Source organism: Trichosurus vulpecula, chromosome 2, assembly GCF_011100635.1.
Source record: "Trichosurus vulpecula isolate mTriVul1 chromosome 2, mTriVul1.pri, whole genome shotgun sequence".
Classification (NCBI taxonomy): Eukaryota; Metazoa; Chordata; class Mammalia; order Diprotodontia; family Phalangeridae; genus Trichosurus; species Trichosurus vulpecula.
The window spans coordinates 38,898,911-38,917,587 of NC_050574.1; positions in this window are offsets into that span (position 1 = coordinate 38,898,911).

The following is an 18,677-nucleotide window of genomic DNA, read 5'->3' on the forward strand; positions in this document are numbered from 1 at the left end:
GGCGGAGCCTGAGTCAGAACTCAACTTTATTCAAGCAAACAACAGACTTTTATAGTGTTTCTTAACCATTACCTAATGCTTCTGAACCATTACCTAATGCATTGCTTTGTTACTTTACTGGGACATCTTTGATACTTTACTAGGACATCCTGCCACATGTCTCACATAGCCCATGTAGCTTAGATACACCATGCTCACCATATTGCAACATTCCTGATCATTCCCATGCAGATACCCATACTTGAAACATTTCTGTTCTTTCCCATGTGGATCACAGCCACGAGGGTGGTTCAGGACCTCTTACAGTCTTGTCTTGCACAGACCTAGGAGGCTTACCAAGATATAGTTGGATCTCCACATGCCGTTCTGCACAACTTCAAGGGTAGCTAGAACAGGCTCAGGCTTAAAGGAAAACCTGCCCTTTACCTCTCTCACCACAGACCATCTCTACAAGAAGAGTTGGACAGGACTGAAAAATGACTGTGAGTATTGAATCCCCGATGTGGTTGTACCTATTCAAAATCACCCTATTTGAAGTTATGATTATATAAAATGGCTGTCCAAAATGCGGTGGCCTGCAGGGCAATTTATGCGCTCCGCCTACAAGCATAAAAATTTATATAAATGCTTTAGTAAAAGAAGCTGAGCTACCACAGAGCTCTCACTAAAATGGCACATCAAAATACCTTATCTATTGTTTCAATAAAAATCTAAGGTTGGACAGCCCTGATAGAAAATATGGTCTTTTGTTTCAGCAAGATGGAATATTCTGTATAACTGAGACACAGCTATTCTGTTTAAAAGAGAACTACAGAGACCAGAGATTATGGAAAGCATTCAAGCTATTAAGATCTCTTGGCTCTGCTACAAGGCTGAGACAGCCCCAGGAATTCATTAAGAGATTTATTGCTAATCTGTAACAAGTAGAGAACTAGGGAAGTAAGTTGTAAGGCTCCTCAGGTCCATGTGGATTGTTCAGGCCAATCAGGTTTATGAGACTGCAGGGGTTTGGGGTCTCAGATCAAGCTGTTAAGGGAAGGGGGCAAAGATAGGGGGAAAGCCAGTACCTTCTCAAGAGGCTAGTGGGGGAGGGGGTGGATGGTAACTCCTAGGGATTGCAGAGAAGGATACTTTTCACCAGCTATCCGGGCAATGCCAAGTCCTTCTATCTGACATCAACTGGTGACTTGGGGCTGAGGGGTAAGGAAGCATCTCAAAACTTGTACACGGCTACCAAAGATGACTTGTTGGGTGAGGGAAAGGTGAAGAGTAGCAGAGCCTTTCCTTTTATACCACAAGAGTCCCATCCCTAGAGCACAGGTAACCCTGTACCAGAATCACCATGGAAATGCTGACATTTGCCCAAGATTCCCCCAGGCACTGACATCATGGGATGTCACTGGGATTGTCAGGGAGTGTCCAGGATTATTCATGAAGTATGTGGGGGTGGAGGGGATAGACAGCTGGGTCAAGAGGGTGAAAAGACAGAGCATACTTGGGGTTGGTCTCTGTCTTGATGCCATGAGGTCTTAGGATGGCAGAGAACAGTGGGATGATCATTTTTCGACTCCTGTAAGTTATATTCCTCTTAATACAGCTCAGGAGATATATCTATATCTATATCTATATCTATATCTATATCTATATCTATATCTATATCTATATCTATATCTATATCTATATCTATATATCTACGTCTATGTCTATATCTATATCTACATCTATATCTATATCTGTATCTGTATCTGTATCTGTATCTATATCTATATCTATGTCTATATCTATATCTATATCTGTATCTATATCCATATCTGAATCTATAGATAGATCAAGAGAGATAGGTAGATAGATAGATATAGATGGATGGATAGATGTATATATGGTTGGATGGATGGCTATGTATATATGTATATATACATATCTGCTGCATCATATTGTTGGAAACACCCGAGAATAAAAGTCTTGAATACTGGAGTGGGTGAAGGAAAGATTTATTGTGATTCTCGAGAAGCAGGCACCGGTGCTGGAATGCACAAGCATGCCAATACAGAAGCAGAGCAAGCCTTTATAGGGTTAATCTTTGAATTTTCTAAATGCCCCTCCCTTCCAAATCAGGATTGGTTCCAATTCTTCTGGGTTACAATCTTTCTGTATGCCCCCACTACAAATGACTCCTTATCATGACCCTCCTCCCTATCATGAGTTGCATGTACAGATAATGAGGCTCTAATTCTATGTGGGGTGTGTCAGCTTATATGCATGGGACTTATTAAGCAAGTGCAATTGAGGGAATACTCTGACCCAATCTTCACCCCTTGTAATTAAAGTAGGATTGTTGACCCCTTTAAAGTTGATTTGAAAATCAGATCAAAGAACCTGTGCTAGCAGACCATCCTGAGTATGCAAGGGTGCTTGCTGTTACAGGCAGATGAGAATAATTTGTTCCAACAGCCATGCAGGGAGTTGAATCTGGTGTTGTGGAGCAATAAAAACTAGGTCGGACACAGAAGATGCCAAGATCGTCTACTGCATCCCCAGCCATCACCAGTGGTCATGACTTTTGTCCTGCCATTGGACTTTGATGACTCCAGAAGAGAAGAGTGAGGCTGATGACTTTGCTCAGCTCTGTCTCACTTAAAGCCAATTCATGTGCAAGTCAAGACATCACCCTGTGACATCACTGGTTCTCTTCAAAAAGGAAGGATGAACAACATATCAGGTGTACACCTGGGAAACTTCCTTTTGCCCCCCTGCAAGGAGCCTTATAAAACATGAGAGTTACATGAGATACTACATGCGAAGTGCTTTGCAAACCTTTTACAACTATATAAAAGCCACTTATTATGGGAAGACATCATTACTCTACAAGCCACCAATGGGAACCTTTCCTGGACTTCCCTTACATGTGGGAGGGGAAGTCCCCTTGTGTCTATAGTACACATAATAGTCTTGTTATGCACATTAGAGAGGCTTCAAGGCTTTCTAGTTTCCAGGGAGCCCAAGGTTGAATTGGATGGGGAGGATGGGATGGAGAGGGAGATTCTCATCCATCTTGTGTCTGCTTAGGATACAAAATATCCTATCTACACAAACTTGGCTGCTACAAAGACTCTGTCACTTTAGACTGACCTGGTGATTATCACCATTTTGGAAACAAAGAGAGATCCTCTCAACAATTTCAGGATGTAAGGCCAAATACTGAAATCACAAAGGAGAGCTGAAAACAATTCCCCAGTTCCAATTTCCTGTCTCTAAACTGCTTGACCACTGTCAAGGGAAAAGACCCTGAAGCTTGCTTCTGTAAGGAAAACCATAGGACCCTTGGCTTAAGAGAATAAGGAATAGGCCTAGGGAGTCACTCTAGAGAAGAAAAAAAGCCTTCTATTCACACAAGTTGGCACCATCTCTACAAATTACAGTCTTCAGGGTGTTACCTAGGACAGAGGTGTCAGACATGTAGTCAGCAGGCTGCATGAGGCTCTAACACTCTGGAGTGCTGTCCAAACCAGACAGCAATGTAATCAGGAAAAATTTAACAAAATAAATAAAATATAAGTAATCTTAAAATGGTTTTCTTAGTCAATATGCTGGAGAAGGAAATGGCAAACCACTTTAGTATCTTTGCCAAGAAAACCTGGTGCACGTAGTCCACGAGGTCACACTGAGTCATGCACCACTAAACAAAAAAACAAACAAATCAAGTCCATATGGGGCCTGCAGGGATCTTTATGGTTTAGGGAGGGGTTATTTCAATTTGCGTTTAACACCACTGTTCTAGAGAACTAAAGTTAAGTGACATGCCCAAGGTCACATAGCCAGGATGTGTCAGAGTCCAAGCCTGACCTGAGAATTTAATCTACTACATTTCATTTTGTTGTTGTTGTTCAGTCATGTCCCACTGGAGTTGAAGATTTGAAAATTTGAAGTTTGAAGATTTCTTGGCAGAGATACTGGAGTGGTTTGCCATTTCTTTCTCTAGCTGATTTACAGATGAGGAAACTGAGGCAAACAGGGTTAAGGCACTCTCTCAAGATCACACAATTAGTAAATGTCTGAGTCCAGATTTGAACTTGGGGATATGAGTCTTCCTGAATTCAGGCCAGGCACTCTATTCCCTATGGCACCACCTAGCTGTGCTTACTACATCCCACTGCCCCCCCCCACAATAGAATGCTGCCCTGGATTGGGCTGGGACAGGCTTTCACAAGGATCTTAATATCATGGATTTAGACATAGAATTGACTTCAGGGGCCATCTCTTCCAACCCCCAATTTTACAGGTGAGGAAATTGAAGCCAAGGGAAGTGATTTTCCCAAGGTCAAATGGCTAGAAGAAGAAAGACCAAGACTTGAACCCTGGTCCTCTGACACTGGAGTTAGTATCCTTTCCACTACACCAGCACCACACTACCTCAAGACTGAAAGATCTAAACATCAGTTCATTGATATTCACCGAAGAAGACAGGGCTCACAGTTACAAAAATCCTGAATAGCAAATGCATGCTCATATACACCCAGTTCTGATTACCAAGTTCTCTGAAGTGGTTGTATGAATTCAAAGTCACACTATTTAAGGGATGATTTTGTAAAACATGGTCATTTGTTCTAGCCCAAAGGAGACAGAGAGGGTAAATTCGAATGACTGGGAACTAGATGTGGGTTAAAAGGAGGTGTTGAACTACAGAGACCGAGTATCATGGAGAGCATTGGGTGAGACAGCTACTAGGGTTGGATTAGATGGTTACAGAGGAGACATGCCTCCTGTATAGGAAGGCAAGAAACAAACCAATATATACTAAATGCCCTACTATGTGCCAGGGACCATGCTAAGCATTTGACAAATATTTTCCTCATTTAATCCTCACAGTAACCTTGAGAAGTAGGGGCTACTATTAGCCCCCTTGTACAGCTGAGGAAGCTGAGGCCGTTAGAAGTTATGACTTGCCCAAGGTGACACAACTAGTAAGTGTCTGCGGTCAGATTTGAACTCAGGTCTTCCTGAGTCCAGGGACAGCTAGGTGGTGAGGTGGATGGAGTAGTGAGCCTGGAGTTGATAAGATCTGAATTCAAACACCACCCTCAGACACTTACTGGTTGGGTGACCCTATCACTTAAACACTCTTTGCCTCAGTTTCTTCATCTGTAAAATGGGACATGCACTGGAGAAGGAAATGGGAAACCACTCCAGCATCTCTGCCAATAAAACCTTGTCGATAAAGTGCATGGGGTCATGAAGAGTCAGAGAAGACTGAACAGCAACTTCCTGACTCCGGGCCTGGGGCTCTATCTACTATGCTACCTAGCTGACTATAGGATAAATCTCCCACTACCAGTCAGGGACTATGTTTCTGTCAGCACTCATGGACCAGCTTATGAGAAGGAGCACCAAAAGGATCATTTTTCTTTTTCTCTTCTATGAAGGGACCCCCCCTCCCCTGCCATGGCTGCCATATGTTGATGATGCTTCCTCAGTTTCCCTGCTTCTCAGAGGGTCATGATTGGCCAAGAAACCAGACATATGGCTGGGATATTTGACTCTTATCCTCACTCAAAGCCCTGGGCTGGGGTCTGTGAGCCCCTTTTATCTTTATATTCACCAAGCTAAGACAGAGAGGGGCATAAAATGGCTTCCTTCCTGCCCAGTTGTCCATTGTTGATAAGGTCATAACTCTTTTGGAGACAGAGACAGATCCTCTCAATAGCTTAGGAACACAGAGGAAAGTAATGGTGCTAAGCACACAGAAAGAGAGGGTTTAAAAAGTGTCCTGCCCTACTATGTGCCTCTTTATTCATACACAATGCCAGCAGTGTCTGAGAACTTAGGAGAACATAGCCATGACTCTAGAGGTGGGAAGGGCCTCTGGGATCAGCTGGTCCATTTTATAAATGGGGAAACTGAGGTCTGCAGATTAATTGATTCTTTCAATGTCACACAACATGCATGAGAGGCCAGGGTGTATGTGCAGAGGCAAGATATGAGCCTGAATCAGCTTCTTCTCCCTGTGTTGTTCAGTTCTTTCAGTCATATCCAACTCTTCATGACCTCATTTGGGGCTTTCTTGGTAGAGATACTGGAGTGGTTTCAGCCATTTTCTTCTCCAGTTCACTTTACAGACAAGGAAACTGAGGCAAACAGGGTTAAATGACTTGCCCAGGGTGACACAGCAAGTAAATGAGGCCAGATTTTAATTCAGGAAGATGAGTCTTCCTGACTCCAGGCCAGGCACTCTATCCACTGTACCTCCTAGCTGCCCTGTACCATGAGCACAATCAACTATGAAACACATCTTCATCTTTAAATTGTCATGCATGAGGCAGGTTTCTCAGTGGTTATCCATCATATCACAGTTCAAGTAGCTCTAAGTTTGACTCAACAGTATTAGTCAATAGCAGGTAGCTACAGGGGAACAAGGCGGTGTACGGTGTGTTCTGGGAGAACTAATACCTCTGGTGCGAGGGCTGCCAAGCCCTTTCAGGGTGGCTTTCCATCTTTGGTGTCCTCCTAACTTTCACCTGTAGCATGCATAGTGGCCACACCCCAGGAAACCATTTCAGCATTTGGGCTAACCCAGGTTGAGGGTAACTGAGGGGTCTCAAACCCATCGGTGAGTTAGGGGGGTGTCCACCCCAAGCATGTGAAGGCGTCCCCTGCAGAATGGGTAGATGAGGACAACTTGTTCCAGGCACTGTGGAAGGCTTATGGCTTGGTTAGACATCAAGGATGACAAGGTCATCCACTGCATCTTAAGCCATCACCAATCATTTTGGCTTTGTCTTCCCACTGGACTGGGATGATGCTGGAAGGGAGATTGGGGCCGATGACTTCATGCAACTCAGCCTCCCTTAAATCCAATTTATGCATCGATCAAAAGATATCACCCATTCGATTTTACTTATCTCAAAGTCCTGTGGCCACAAGGAAGTGACGAAGCAGCAGGTGCAGATACACTGGGAGCTGTAGTCACAACTCTACACACAGGTGGCCCAGGCCATAGGGTTGTCTTCTCACTGGCAGCAGCAGTGGGATTCCGCAGGCCCCTGGGTGTCTAAGCAACCTTTTAAGGAACACACTGCTCACCTCCTGGTGTGGGGAAGAAGAGATGCCCTAAAAATTGTCTGCTTGCCCAGCCCTGGCCTGATTACTGAAACAGACGGGGATCCCACTCTGTGATCAAAACGCAAAAAAATATGTACAAAACCTTCTAAAAATGATTCCACTCCCCATCAGTACATGGAATGTGTGCACACTTATAGACAACACAAAATCCAGTAGACCTGAAAGACCAGCAGCTCTTGTTGCAAAAGAACTCAGTAGGTGTTGAATCCAAACAGCAGCCCTTAGTGAAACAAGGCTGGCAAATGAAGGCCAGCTTACTGAAGTTGGAGCTGGATACACGTTTTTCTGGGGTGGCCGCAGAGAAGGGGAGTGCCATGAAACTGGTATAGGTTTTGCAATCAAAACCAAGTAAGTCAGCAAGCTTGTATATCTACCAAAAGGAGTGAACGTCATGAGATTGCCATTTACAGGAAAATGCCATGCCATCATCATCAGTGCCTATGCTTCCGCCATGATAATTCCTGATGAGATCAAAGTAAAATTTTATGAAGATCTGGAGACCCTCACATCAATGTGCCAAAAGAGGACAAGCTTATAATTCTGGGTGACTTTAATGAAAGAGTAGGATCAGACTACAATTTGTAGAGAAGGTGCCAACTAGTGGGAGTACAAGGCTTTTTTCTTCTCCTGTGTGCTTCCCTAGGCCTATTCCCTATTTCCCTAAGCCAAGGGTCCTATGGTTTTCCTTAGAGAAGCAAGCTTCAAGGTTGCTCCCCTTTACAATGGTCAAGCAGTTTAGAAACAGGAAATTGGAATTGAGGAATTGTTTTCAGTTCTCCTTTGCGATTTCACTATTTGGCCTTATATCCCGAAACTGTTGGGAGGATCTCTCCCTGTTTCCGGAATGGTGATAATCATCAGATCAGCCTAAGGTAACAGAATCTTTGTAGCAGCCGAGTCTGTGTAGATAGGATATTTTGTATCCTAAGCAGTGACAAGATGAATCGGTGAGTCTCTCTCCCCACCCCATCTTCCCTATCCCATTCAGCCTTAGGATCCTTAGGAACTAGAAAGCCTGAAACCTCTCTAATGTGAATAACAAGACCATTACATGCAATATAGCCACAAAGTGGCTTCCTGTAAAGTCATCAGCCTCACTCTCTCTTCTGGAGTCATCAAAGTCTGGTGGCAGGACAAAAGTCAAGACCACTGGCTGTGGCTGGGGATGCAGTAGATGACCTTGGCATCTTCTATGTCTGACCAGGCTCTTAGTGCTCTGCAGCACCAGCTTCCACCCCCTTCATGGCTGTTGGAACAAATTGTTCTCATCTGCCCATGCCACTGGGGAAGTCTTCACACGCTTGGGATCAACATCCTCCTAATTCATCACTGGATTTGAGGCCTGTCAGTTACCCTCAACCTGGGTTAGCCTGAGTGCCAAGAGGGTTTACCAGGGTATGGCTGCTGCACAAGGTACAGCTTCTTGGAGCCACAGGTGAGAGTTGGGAGCCAGGTGGGTGCCAAAGGTAGATGAGCAGGCCTGAAAGAGACTCAGTGAGTCCTCCCACAAGAGGTGCTAGTGCTCTGAAAACCCCATACACCCCACACCTGATATAGAACCCCCATCAAAGCCTCCGCCTCTCTCATACAAAATACCTTCTTTGTTTATTAGACTAGGGATCATTTTGTTCTTTCTCATCTGGTTCCTGGTCTCTCTTGGTTCATGATCCGCTTATCTCCTGAGTTGTGGAAGGGAAACTGTAGCTGGCATTAACCTAGCTTCCTGACTCTTAGCCTAGAGGAATGCAACTGCTTCTCTGCAGCATTTTCCATTTCATGCCTCAGGCTTGGTTCTGGAGGTACCAAATTGGGCTTTTATTCAGAACCATCTGGTTTTCTGACCTCTGTCACTGGGCTGCCATCAGACATGAGACAAGGGTTAGCAGCTACTGATTTCTTTGTTATAGAGGGAAACAGTTAAGTCAAGTCAATAAACAGGGAAACAGGTAAGTCAAATGTTTCACTGATAACACACAGGAGGAACTAGAGGTTTTGGACTTCAGCCTATAACAAGTTCACTCTTGTCTGGGATGAATTAAATTTTAAATAATAGGAGAGTCATCTCAAGGTGAAACAAAGTGAATTTATTGGATACAACCTCGCGACGTGGGTGTCATGTCCCAGTACTGCACTAGAGAGTGAGGCGAGGTGGGAAGAAAATACCTGGGAAGTTATACCTAACTCAAAGACTCCCACCCTCTTCTGTCCCTCCTCACCATCAGCTGGGAGGTGGGCTTACAATCTAGGCTCGAAAAGAACTACACAGAGAACTAGGAAAACCAGGTGGATCCGGTCCATTCATGCTTTCTTCAGGTGGTGTCCAAAAGTCTAGGGAGAGACATGAGGAGAGAAGAGGAAGGGGCCAATTCTTTCATCCTTGTTAAATGCAAATCACAGCGACCCTTCCCTTAAGCTATCATGCTAATTCTGAGGAGGCTGCAGGAAGGAGACTGGTAGTAATTTGGCCCTTACATTTCACACAGATCCCAATATCTTATCTATAATCCCTGAGCCTTTGCAAATTTGTTTGGGGAAGGGAAGAAATACATAGTTATTTATCTATTTCTTCCTTTCTGCTAAGTCTTCACCTACCATCTCTCATCTGTCCCATTCACCCTTGATCTTGTCAGACCTGTGGAACACCTTCGGAGGGGTTAATAATAATAATTATTCTAGTCTAGTCTTCTCAGAAGGGTTGCTGAGCACTAAGTCCTAAAGCATTCCCTAATCAAGCATTCGGCAATCACCCTTTTCAAAGGAGCTGGCGAGAAGGGGGGGCAACTACCCCTACTTCTGGATGGGGTCAATTGAGACAAGCACAGCTCCTGCACTCCCCTACACCCTCAAGCCTCAGTGGGGGCCAACTGAGGTTCCCTGTGGATCCCCCCATGGATTTCCTGAGCTTTTCCCTAGTCACTGTGTTGTACCAGAAGCAAGCGAGACACACCACAGAGTGTAAGTTTTAAGTGGAGAATTTATTAGCCGGCAGCCATCGGGGTACGGCACCACAAATCAATGGCAAATGTGTTGGGGTGATGGCTTGGCTTATATAGGATATGGGGGTACAGAGTGGGGGGAACAGGAACAAAGGTCCTGGCTGATCAAAAGATTCAGTCAGGTTATCGTACTAGTGGGATAATCTCATTTACATTCCTTGGTGGAGTCGTGGAGCCCCAGGGATGTCTGCTAGAAAGGGTCTGCCAGGTTATCCTTCAGTAGGATGGTCCTATTTACTGACATTCCTTGGTGGAGTCATGGAGTCCCAGGGGGTTTGCTAAATGCCAAAGATATATGAGTCCATTCTTTCTGGGGGTGCTTGTCAGTAGCTAGGGGTTTCTCAGGGGTTCCTAATTTTCCTTGTATTACAACTGACCAAAGCCCACCTGTTTTATAGGTCACCGGACAAAGAAGGCATCTTGCTGTGAGAAAGATGCTCACTTCGAAGGAATAATACTCATTGTGAAGCCAGGAAAGTTTTCATTATATTTATTTTTACATTTCTCTGTCTGAATAAATGGGTATCTCCCTTCATGGAGTACAAGGACTCAGACAAATGCGAGCCTTTTTATGCTCTTCCCCTTTGAATTTCCCACCTGCCTCTCATTGGTTATGCATGTCAGAGTTTACAATCTGAAAAATACCTAGACCCCCCCTCCCATTTGGGTCTCCACTCCTGTTTACATTTCTCATAGATTCTTCAAAGGAATCCCCCAACTGATGAGGACAAGCATCCTTCACCATTAACATAAGAAGAGTAACGAAATTCTCCTCTGGCCTTTGAAGTTTGTGAATTTTATCTAAAGTACAAGGAAGGAGTTGTTTGGCATAGATATGTGAATGAGCAGGCACTCACATCCTCCTGGAGTTAAGTGTTAATCAACATTTCAAGATTTTCTAATCCCTTAGTTTTCCTGCCTTCCCTAACAAACACGAGATATGACATATTCTCCGTGGAAACAAAAGTTCGGGTCATCTCTTACATTGCCAACATTAAGCTCACAAGTTAACTTTAGCAATATCATCATTCTGAGCAAGGGTAGTAAATATCAATTATGTCACTCCTACATCTCACTGCACAGCCTCAGTAGGACTGTCTGTCACTATGATTCTAGGAATTACTATCTAGGATCCTTGAGACTGTTCTGGGAGTTATTACTGAACACCTGGAAATGAGACATGTCCATGGCCATGGATCCTGAGAAACTAAACTCGAAAAGGATGACAAAATCCTCCTTACTGACATCAAATCATTATTTATTGAGTGCCTACTGTGTGCCAGGCTCTCTGCCAAGTCTTAGGAATACAGAAAAAGGGAAAAAACAGTTCCTGCCCTAGAAGAGCTCATGGCCTAATGGAGGAGACAATAATGTTGCAAGCAACTAAACATAAAGAAACAAAATATATGTGAGACAATCAACAGAGGGAAGGCACTAAGTTTAAGGAGGATGAGGAAAGGCTTCTTAGAGAAGGTAGGATTTTAGCTGGGACTTGAAGAAAGCCAAGGAAGCCAGGAGCTGGAGGTGAGGCATAGACAGGGCTGTCCAAAATGCAACCTGCAGGCAGAATTCGGCCTCCAGTGCAATTTATGCAGCCTACCTACAAGCATGGAAATGTACATAAATGCTTTAGTAAAGGAAGCTAGGCTACCACAGAGCTCTCACTAAAATGGCAAATCAAAATATATTGTCTATTGTTTCAATAAAAACCTAAGGTTGGACAGCCCTGGACAGCCAGAGAAAATGTAGGGGGAGCAGTGGAGTGACATAGGTATAGCTGGCTTGTGTTTTCTCTATGCTTTTTAGAAACTGGTTTTGATTGCCCCCAAGCAGATAAGCTCATAGCTGACTACATTCAACAATGGTTCTGGGTGAGCCACAAATTCATTATGAGTCAACAGTATGATATAGCAGATATAAAAAGTGCATGTTCCTTTAAGAACTGACCACCCCTTAACCACTCCCTAATCCTGCCACGAATCACCTAATTAACATATTTGGCACATTTTTTACTAAAGTTTAAACTATATAAACTGCACGCTTGTAAGGTTGCAGGTTCCCTAGGAACTCTTGCCCACTGAAAAACATAATAAATCTTTGCCACCTTGACTTAAAGAATGCTTGAGATCATGAATTCATTTCAGATGGCCTTAACCCTCTTGAGTACTCAGGTCCTTGAGGGATACCCCCCCTCAATGACCCTGTCTGGGAACTCCAGTCTTGGGGTTCTTGGACTTTGTCTCACCCTCAACAACAGCAGCACCTCAATGGTGCTTTCCAGACATTGCACTTTAACGATTGATACAATTTAGGCTGCAGATGGGTAGGACCTGGAAGTAGGAAGATCTTAGCTTGCATCCTGCCTCAGATACTTGCTAGTTGTTGACCCTGTCTGCTTCAGTTTCCTCATCTGTAAAACGGGAACAGTAATAGCACCTACCTCACAGAGTTTTTGTGAGGATCAAAGGAGGTATTATATAACATATATACACATATACATATACACATATGTATGTAAATGTATAGGTGTGTATATATATATATTTATACATATATACATATAGTTTGTAAAGCCATATATGTATATGTGTGTGTGTGTGTGTGTATGTATGTATTTAGGACTTTGCAAACTTTACAAATGCTACCTCTTTAACTTTGATACGTGTATATGGATAGCGATTGGGCTTATGGTTTCACTGGTATTGGGATGGTATACTTCGCAAGCTATCTGTGGGTTTGGGGGCTAGATTTTTTTCTTCCCTACTTATTTATTCTATCATTGTTTCCCCCCACCAAAAACAGACAATTAACTCTTTTGTCTCATTTATTATTTCTTGAAGTATGGCTCTGAAAAACCAGGCTTTGATAAAGCCCATTGGGATTCAAATGGAGCCTCTTGATTATGCCTTTAAAACCAAATCATTCTGTCACTCACTGACTGGCCAATTATAGGTCCATGCCCAAGCCTCACTTGCACATTTGTTCGGGGTTTGATGGCTCAGAGTGATTATAAATAGCAATTGTTTCTGTTCTGGCTAGAAATCCCGAGGGTCTTCTTCTCCCAGACTGGTTCTTTTGAGAAGGCAAACTAGGCCATATTTTACCTCAATTCTTATCTAAGCCTTTAATCATTGAATGGGTGTTGCCACAGAGAAACTGAGACCTGAGAAAGACCTTAGTTTAAAAAGGCCCAGGTCTCCCACTGCATCTGGGGCCATCTCCAGTTATCCTGACCTATGTCTTGCCACTGGACTCTGGAGGAGAGAGTGAGTGAGACTGGGACTTTGCACAGCTCTCCCTCATTTAAATCCAATTCACTTGCAAGTCATGGCATCACCCTCCTGATGTCATGGTCCTCTTGGAGAACAGAGGACAAGCAACAACCTGTGAGTAGTATGAGCTGCCACACTGGGGAACCAACTGACCAGCTCCAGTTGGGCAGTGCAGCTCCCTCCTCCTCTCCTTTCCTCTCCATCCACATAGGGTATAATACCCTTACCTGTGGCGGATCAGATCAAAGGAATATAAATTTTGATTGCTGAAACCTCTCACTGTTTCTTCAAATTAAAGGCTAGATTTCTTTCCTACTAGAGTAAACAGCAGCAAAAAGAGGAAAGGGGCAACCTAAGGTTGGAGGCTTCTGGCCCTTCTTTATATTCAGAATAGGACTTGCCTCTTCACATGGGCTAGGTTGTTCTTATCAGTTCTCTCCACTTTCAATACCATGTGAGGATCAGGGGTTCAGAGTCCAAAGTCCATCAGTGTGGGACTCTTACTTCATTGATGGAGAGCAATGCTCCACACTTGTGTGAGAGGTAGGGTGGGGAACTTTCCTATCCCTCCTGACTCCCCTACTTTACTTTTACCTGCTAGCTTGCCATCCTATTACTTAACTTGTCCCCTCCCCAAAGATCCCTCCCTTACCTCTTGAGTAGATTTGTACTCATTATTTTCATATAAATCATCACTAGGATTTTGAGAACACATTCTTATATACCTACTGGGCAAAGACAGCAGGGAGGATTCTTTAGGGGGCCAGCCTATCTTTGGAGCCATACCTTTCATGGACAGAGAAGGCTCCCTAAGACTTAGAATTAATGATTAACAATAGACCACTGAGGGATTTTAAGAGAAGAACACACACACACACACACACACACACACACACACACACACACACATCCCTCTGCAGGCTCCCTTCCTGATTCTCTAAAGGACTTTCAAGTTCACTCCACCCCTGCACTGCTTCTCAACTGGGGGGTAGAGTGTGTTCTGGGGGGACAAATACCTTTGGTATGAGGGCTGCCAGGCCCTTTCTTGGGCTTCTTTCCACCTTTGGTGTCCACCTGATCCACCTAACTCTTACCTGTGGCTCCAAGAAGCCGTAGAATGCAGTGTCCACGTGCTAGTAAAACATTTCAGCAGATGGGCTAAACCAGGTTGGGGGTAACTGAGGGGTCTCAAATGTGTTGGGGAGTTAGGGGGGTGTCTACCCCAAGCATGTAAAGACTTCCCCGATAGAATGGGCAGGTGAGAACAGTTTGTTCTAATGACCTATGAAGGCAACTGAAGCAGCAGCTTGGAGCACTTAGAGCTTGCTTAGACACCAAAGACCCCAAGGTCATCCTTTGCATCCTGGGCCATACAGTCATTTTGACTCTGTCCTGCCACTGGACTGGGATCACTCTGGAAGAGATAGTGAAGCCAACAATGATTATTTTCATGATTTGATGATTTTTTGTTTGCAGATGATTGTGCACTCAGTGCAGCTTCTGAAGCTGAGAGGTAACAAAGCATGGATCAATTCTCTGCTGCTTGTGCTAATTTTGGCCTAGAAATCAACACCAAGAAAATAGGTGCTCCATGAGTCAGCACTGCGTCATCCATAAGTGGAATCGTTGGTTTCGGCAAATGGAGAGGTTTCGAATGCTGTGGATAATCTCATTTACCTTGGCACTATACTTCCCAGGGATGTACACATTTATAATGAGGTTGACAAACGCATTGCCGGAACTAGCTCAGTGTTTGGGAGGCTCTGAAGGAAAGTGTGAGAAAGACGAGAAGACTATTATTAAAGAGAAGACTATTACTAAAGAGAAGACTATTACTAAACTGAAAGGCTACAGAGTCTTGTGCTGTGAAATCTGTGAAATCTGGACAGTCTGCCAGCACCACGCCAGGAAACTGAATCATTTCCTTTTGAATTGTCTTAGGAAGATTCTGAAGATCACCTGGAAGGATGAGGTACCAGGCACTGACTTCCTTTGTGTCTCTCTTTTTCTCCAAAGAGTATTTTTAATTAATTCATTTTAAACTTAAATACTAAAGTTTAAATAGAAAAAAAGAAAAGGAAGAAAAAGTATTGCCATGTGCACAGCAGAACAGAAGAGAGGATTCAAATTATACAACAATAAATTTTCATTTCAAGAAAGCCTATATAATAAATACTACACATGGTGTTCTGAGCTATCTATCTTTTTTTTGCTTCCTTGTAAGTTTTTTTTGTTCTTTTTGTATGCTTTTCCCTTTGTTCTTCCCCCGCTTCTTCCCCCTCCCCGCTTTACCCAAGAAGGCTACAATTAAGTCCAGATACATTTGTGTGTGTGTATACACACACACATATACATATATATACATGCACATACATACATATAGACATACAAACAAATATACAAACATATACACACATAACCATACTTATAAACACACACATATGTTTAGATATCTATAATCATAGTCATATATAGACATATATATTCATATACATCTATGTAAGACTGTACTATACTTGTTTGTTCTCTGTTTCTCTTCCTTCTTAGGTCCAAATCTTTCCCTATTTTTTAAGTCCACCAACTCATCATTTCCTGTACCACAGTAATATTCCAACCTGATACTGTCTAATTGTTTTAAATAGTCCACAAAAATATTGATTAATACGGCTGACATATAGTGAAGTTTCCCTATGTTTTCTTCTGATTAAATCTATTTTAGCTTTAACTTTGTCTGATATAATGATTACTAACCCTGCTTTTTCCCTAATGATTTTTACTCCTGATTTCTATTTTATGTTTGTGTGTATCTCTCATTTCCTGTCCCTCTGGACTCCTCTACTTTACTTCTACCCACTACCTTGCCTTCCTATTATTTTACTTACCGCCCCCCCCAACAAAGATTTCTCCCTTATGTGCTCCCTCCTACCCTAAAATCCCTTACTTAACCTCTCCTCTCTCCCTATACCCTAAGCCTTTTATTTCTTTCTGAATTTAGAAGACTTTTATGCCATTCTACATATATGCATTGTTCCCTCTTTAACCCATTCTTAATGAGTAAGGTTCTAGAACTACCAGCCTTCCTCCTCTATCTAATTCCTGTGTCAGTTCTCCCTTTCACACTTCATTTGTATAAGACCATTACTCATTTTATCTTGTCCTACATAGTTTGCTTTTTAGTATCACATTATATTCAACTATCCCCAATCTTTCAATCTACTCAATTACGAATAACAATCTTAAACATACAATTCATATTTCCTCCTATAAAAAATAAAATCTGTACTTACTGAGTCCCTTGTAATTAGTCTTTAATGTTTACCTTGTATTTCTCTTGGATCTTGTATGTCAAATTTTCCATTAAGTTCAAGTGTTTTTGTAATAAAATCCTGAAAGTCTGGCAATTCATCGAATGTCCTTTTCTTGTTCAGGATCATGCTTAACTTTTCTGGATATGATTATTTTTCAGCTACAACTCCAGTTCTTTGGCTCTTTGAGATATATTGTTCCAAGATCTGCATTCTTTTTGTGTAGCCTCTGCTAAGTCTTGTGTGATTCTAATTGTGGTTCCACCATATTTAAATTGTTTTTTTCTTGTTTCTCATAATATTTTCTCCTTGAGTTGGAGGTTTCAGAATCTAGCTATTGTATTTCTGTAGGTTTGCCTTGTTGGATATTTTTCAGGTGGTGTTTGATGGATCTTTTTTTTCTATTTCTATTTTCTATTTCCTATATAGGAATAGGAATACTTTTTTCTCCTGTTCTAACACTTGAGGACAATTTTCTTTCATTATTTTTTGTATTTTTGTATCAAGATTCTTTTTTTGATTGTAGCTTTCAGGTCATCCAATTATCCTTACGTTTTCTCTTCTTGATCTTATCAGTTTTTTAATGAAATGTTTCACTTTGGCTAATGAAGGAAACTGGTGTCCTGAGTGGGTGGGGGAGAGGGGGAGTAGGGTGTGGTGGTGGTGGTGAATGGATTGCTGTATGGATATATAATCAGTGTAGCCAGAACCCAAAGTGAGTTCATTTCAAATGACCCCTGTGTATGGACACATACTCATTGCCAACTTTGAATGAAATAAATGTGCCCATGCAGTCTAATTTTGTTTGTCTTTCTTAGAACAAACTCTTTGATGGTTGACATATATGTATTGATAAGCATTTCATATCAATTTAGTAACTTCAGTAAGTTCAGAGCCTGAACTAATAGTCAACCAGAAAAAGAGCCTGAACTGATTAATCAGAGGAAGAGCCTAAACTGATTAACCAGAAGAAGAGCCTGAACCTAACAGCCTCTTTGTCAACAAGGCCAGATTGGGCTGACTTGAGAGCATTCTTTCCTCTGTCTATGGCCATTAAGGATGAGACCCTTAATCCAAGACACTATCTTTAATAATGTGACTTCTTCTTTTACGGGCGTATATTATGTTATGGCATATTAATGGTAAATTAAACATGGAAAAGCTGGTTTTAGTTTCAATTGACCCTTGTCAACTCTCTTATCTTATTGTATTTACAACCTATTCAATTTAGAAAAATCCTTTCTTGTATCATGGTTAAACATACATGGAGATCATAAAATTGAGTAACACAGACATGCTGAATCACGACTGTTCTAAGAATGTATTTAAACCTTCTCATTCTTCTGTTCAAGCAGTCAGAACTTATGCTCTGGCTCCTTGTACGTACAAGTAAGCTAGCTTTGCTAGCTTTAAGGGAACAAACAATATGAATTTATGTATCATGTAGCTTGTTTGCTTGCTTTAACCAAACTTTCAGGTTGATGGTATGTATATATGTGTGTATCTATGTATGTATATATGCATTTATGTATTTAGACTCTACTCAATTATCAAATATATCTTCAAGAATGACTGCCTCCCGGGAGACACATGTCACAGAAGATGCAAGGAGTTATATTTCTTCCAAACTGAACAGACAGGACTCATCCTATGGCTCAAGACTTGAAGGCAGTGCTCCTAATCCAATGGAAGTTTTGAAAAGGTCTGGAAAGGAAAAGTGGAGGAGAGAGCAGACAGACAGTGTAGCCACTCTTCCCAGGGGGCTTGGAAGCCTCTTAACAGTCTGAATGGAGTCACTTCTTGCCCAGACATGTAGCTCCAGCCCAATGTAAGAGAATTCAGCAGAGACAGATTGAATTCCTGACTGAATTGGGGTGAATATGCTCACTTCCCTTGTGTTGTTGCTTGAAGCAATAAGTGACAAGGTTAATCACTAAATCCTTTAATATTGTACCTGCTGTTTGCTTCTTCTAACAAGGGCTTGATAA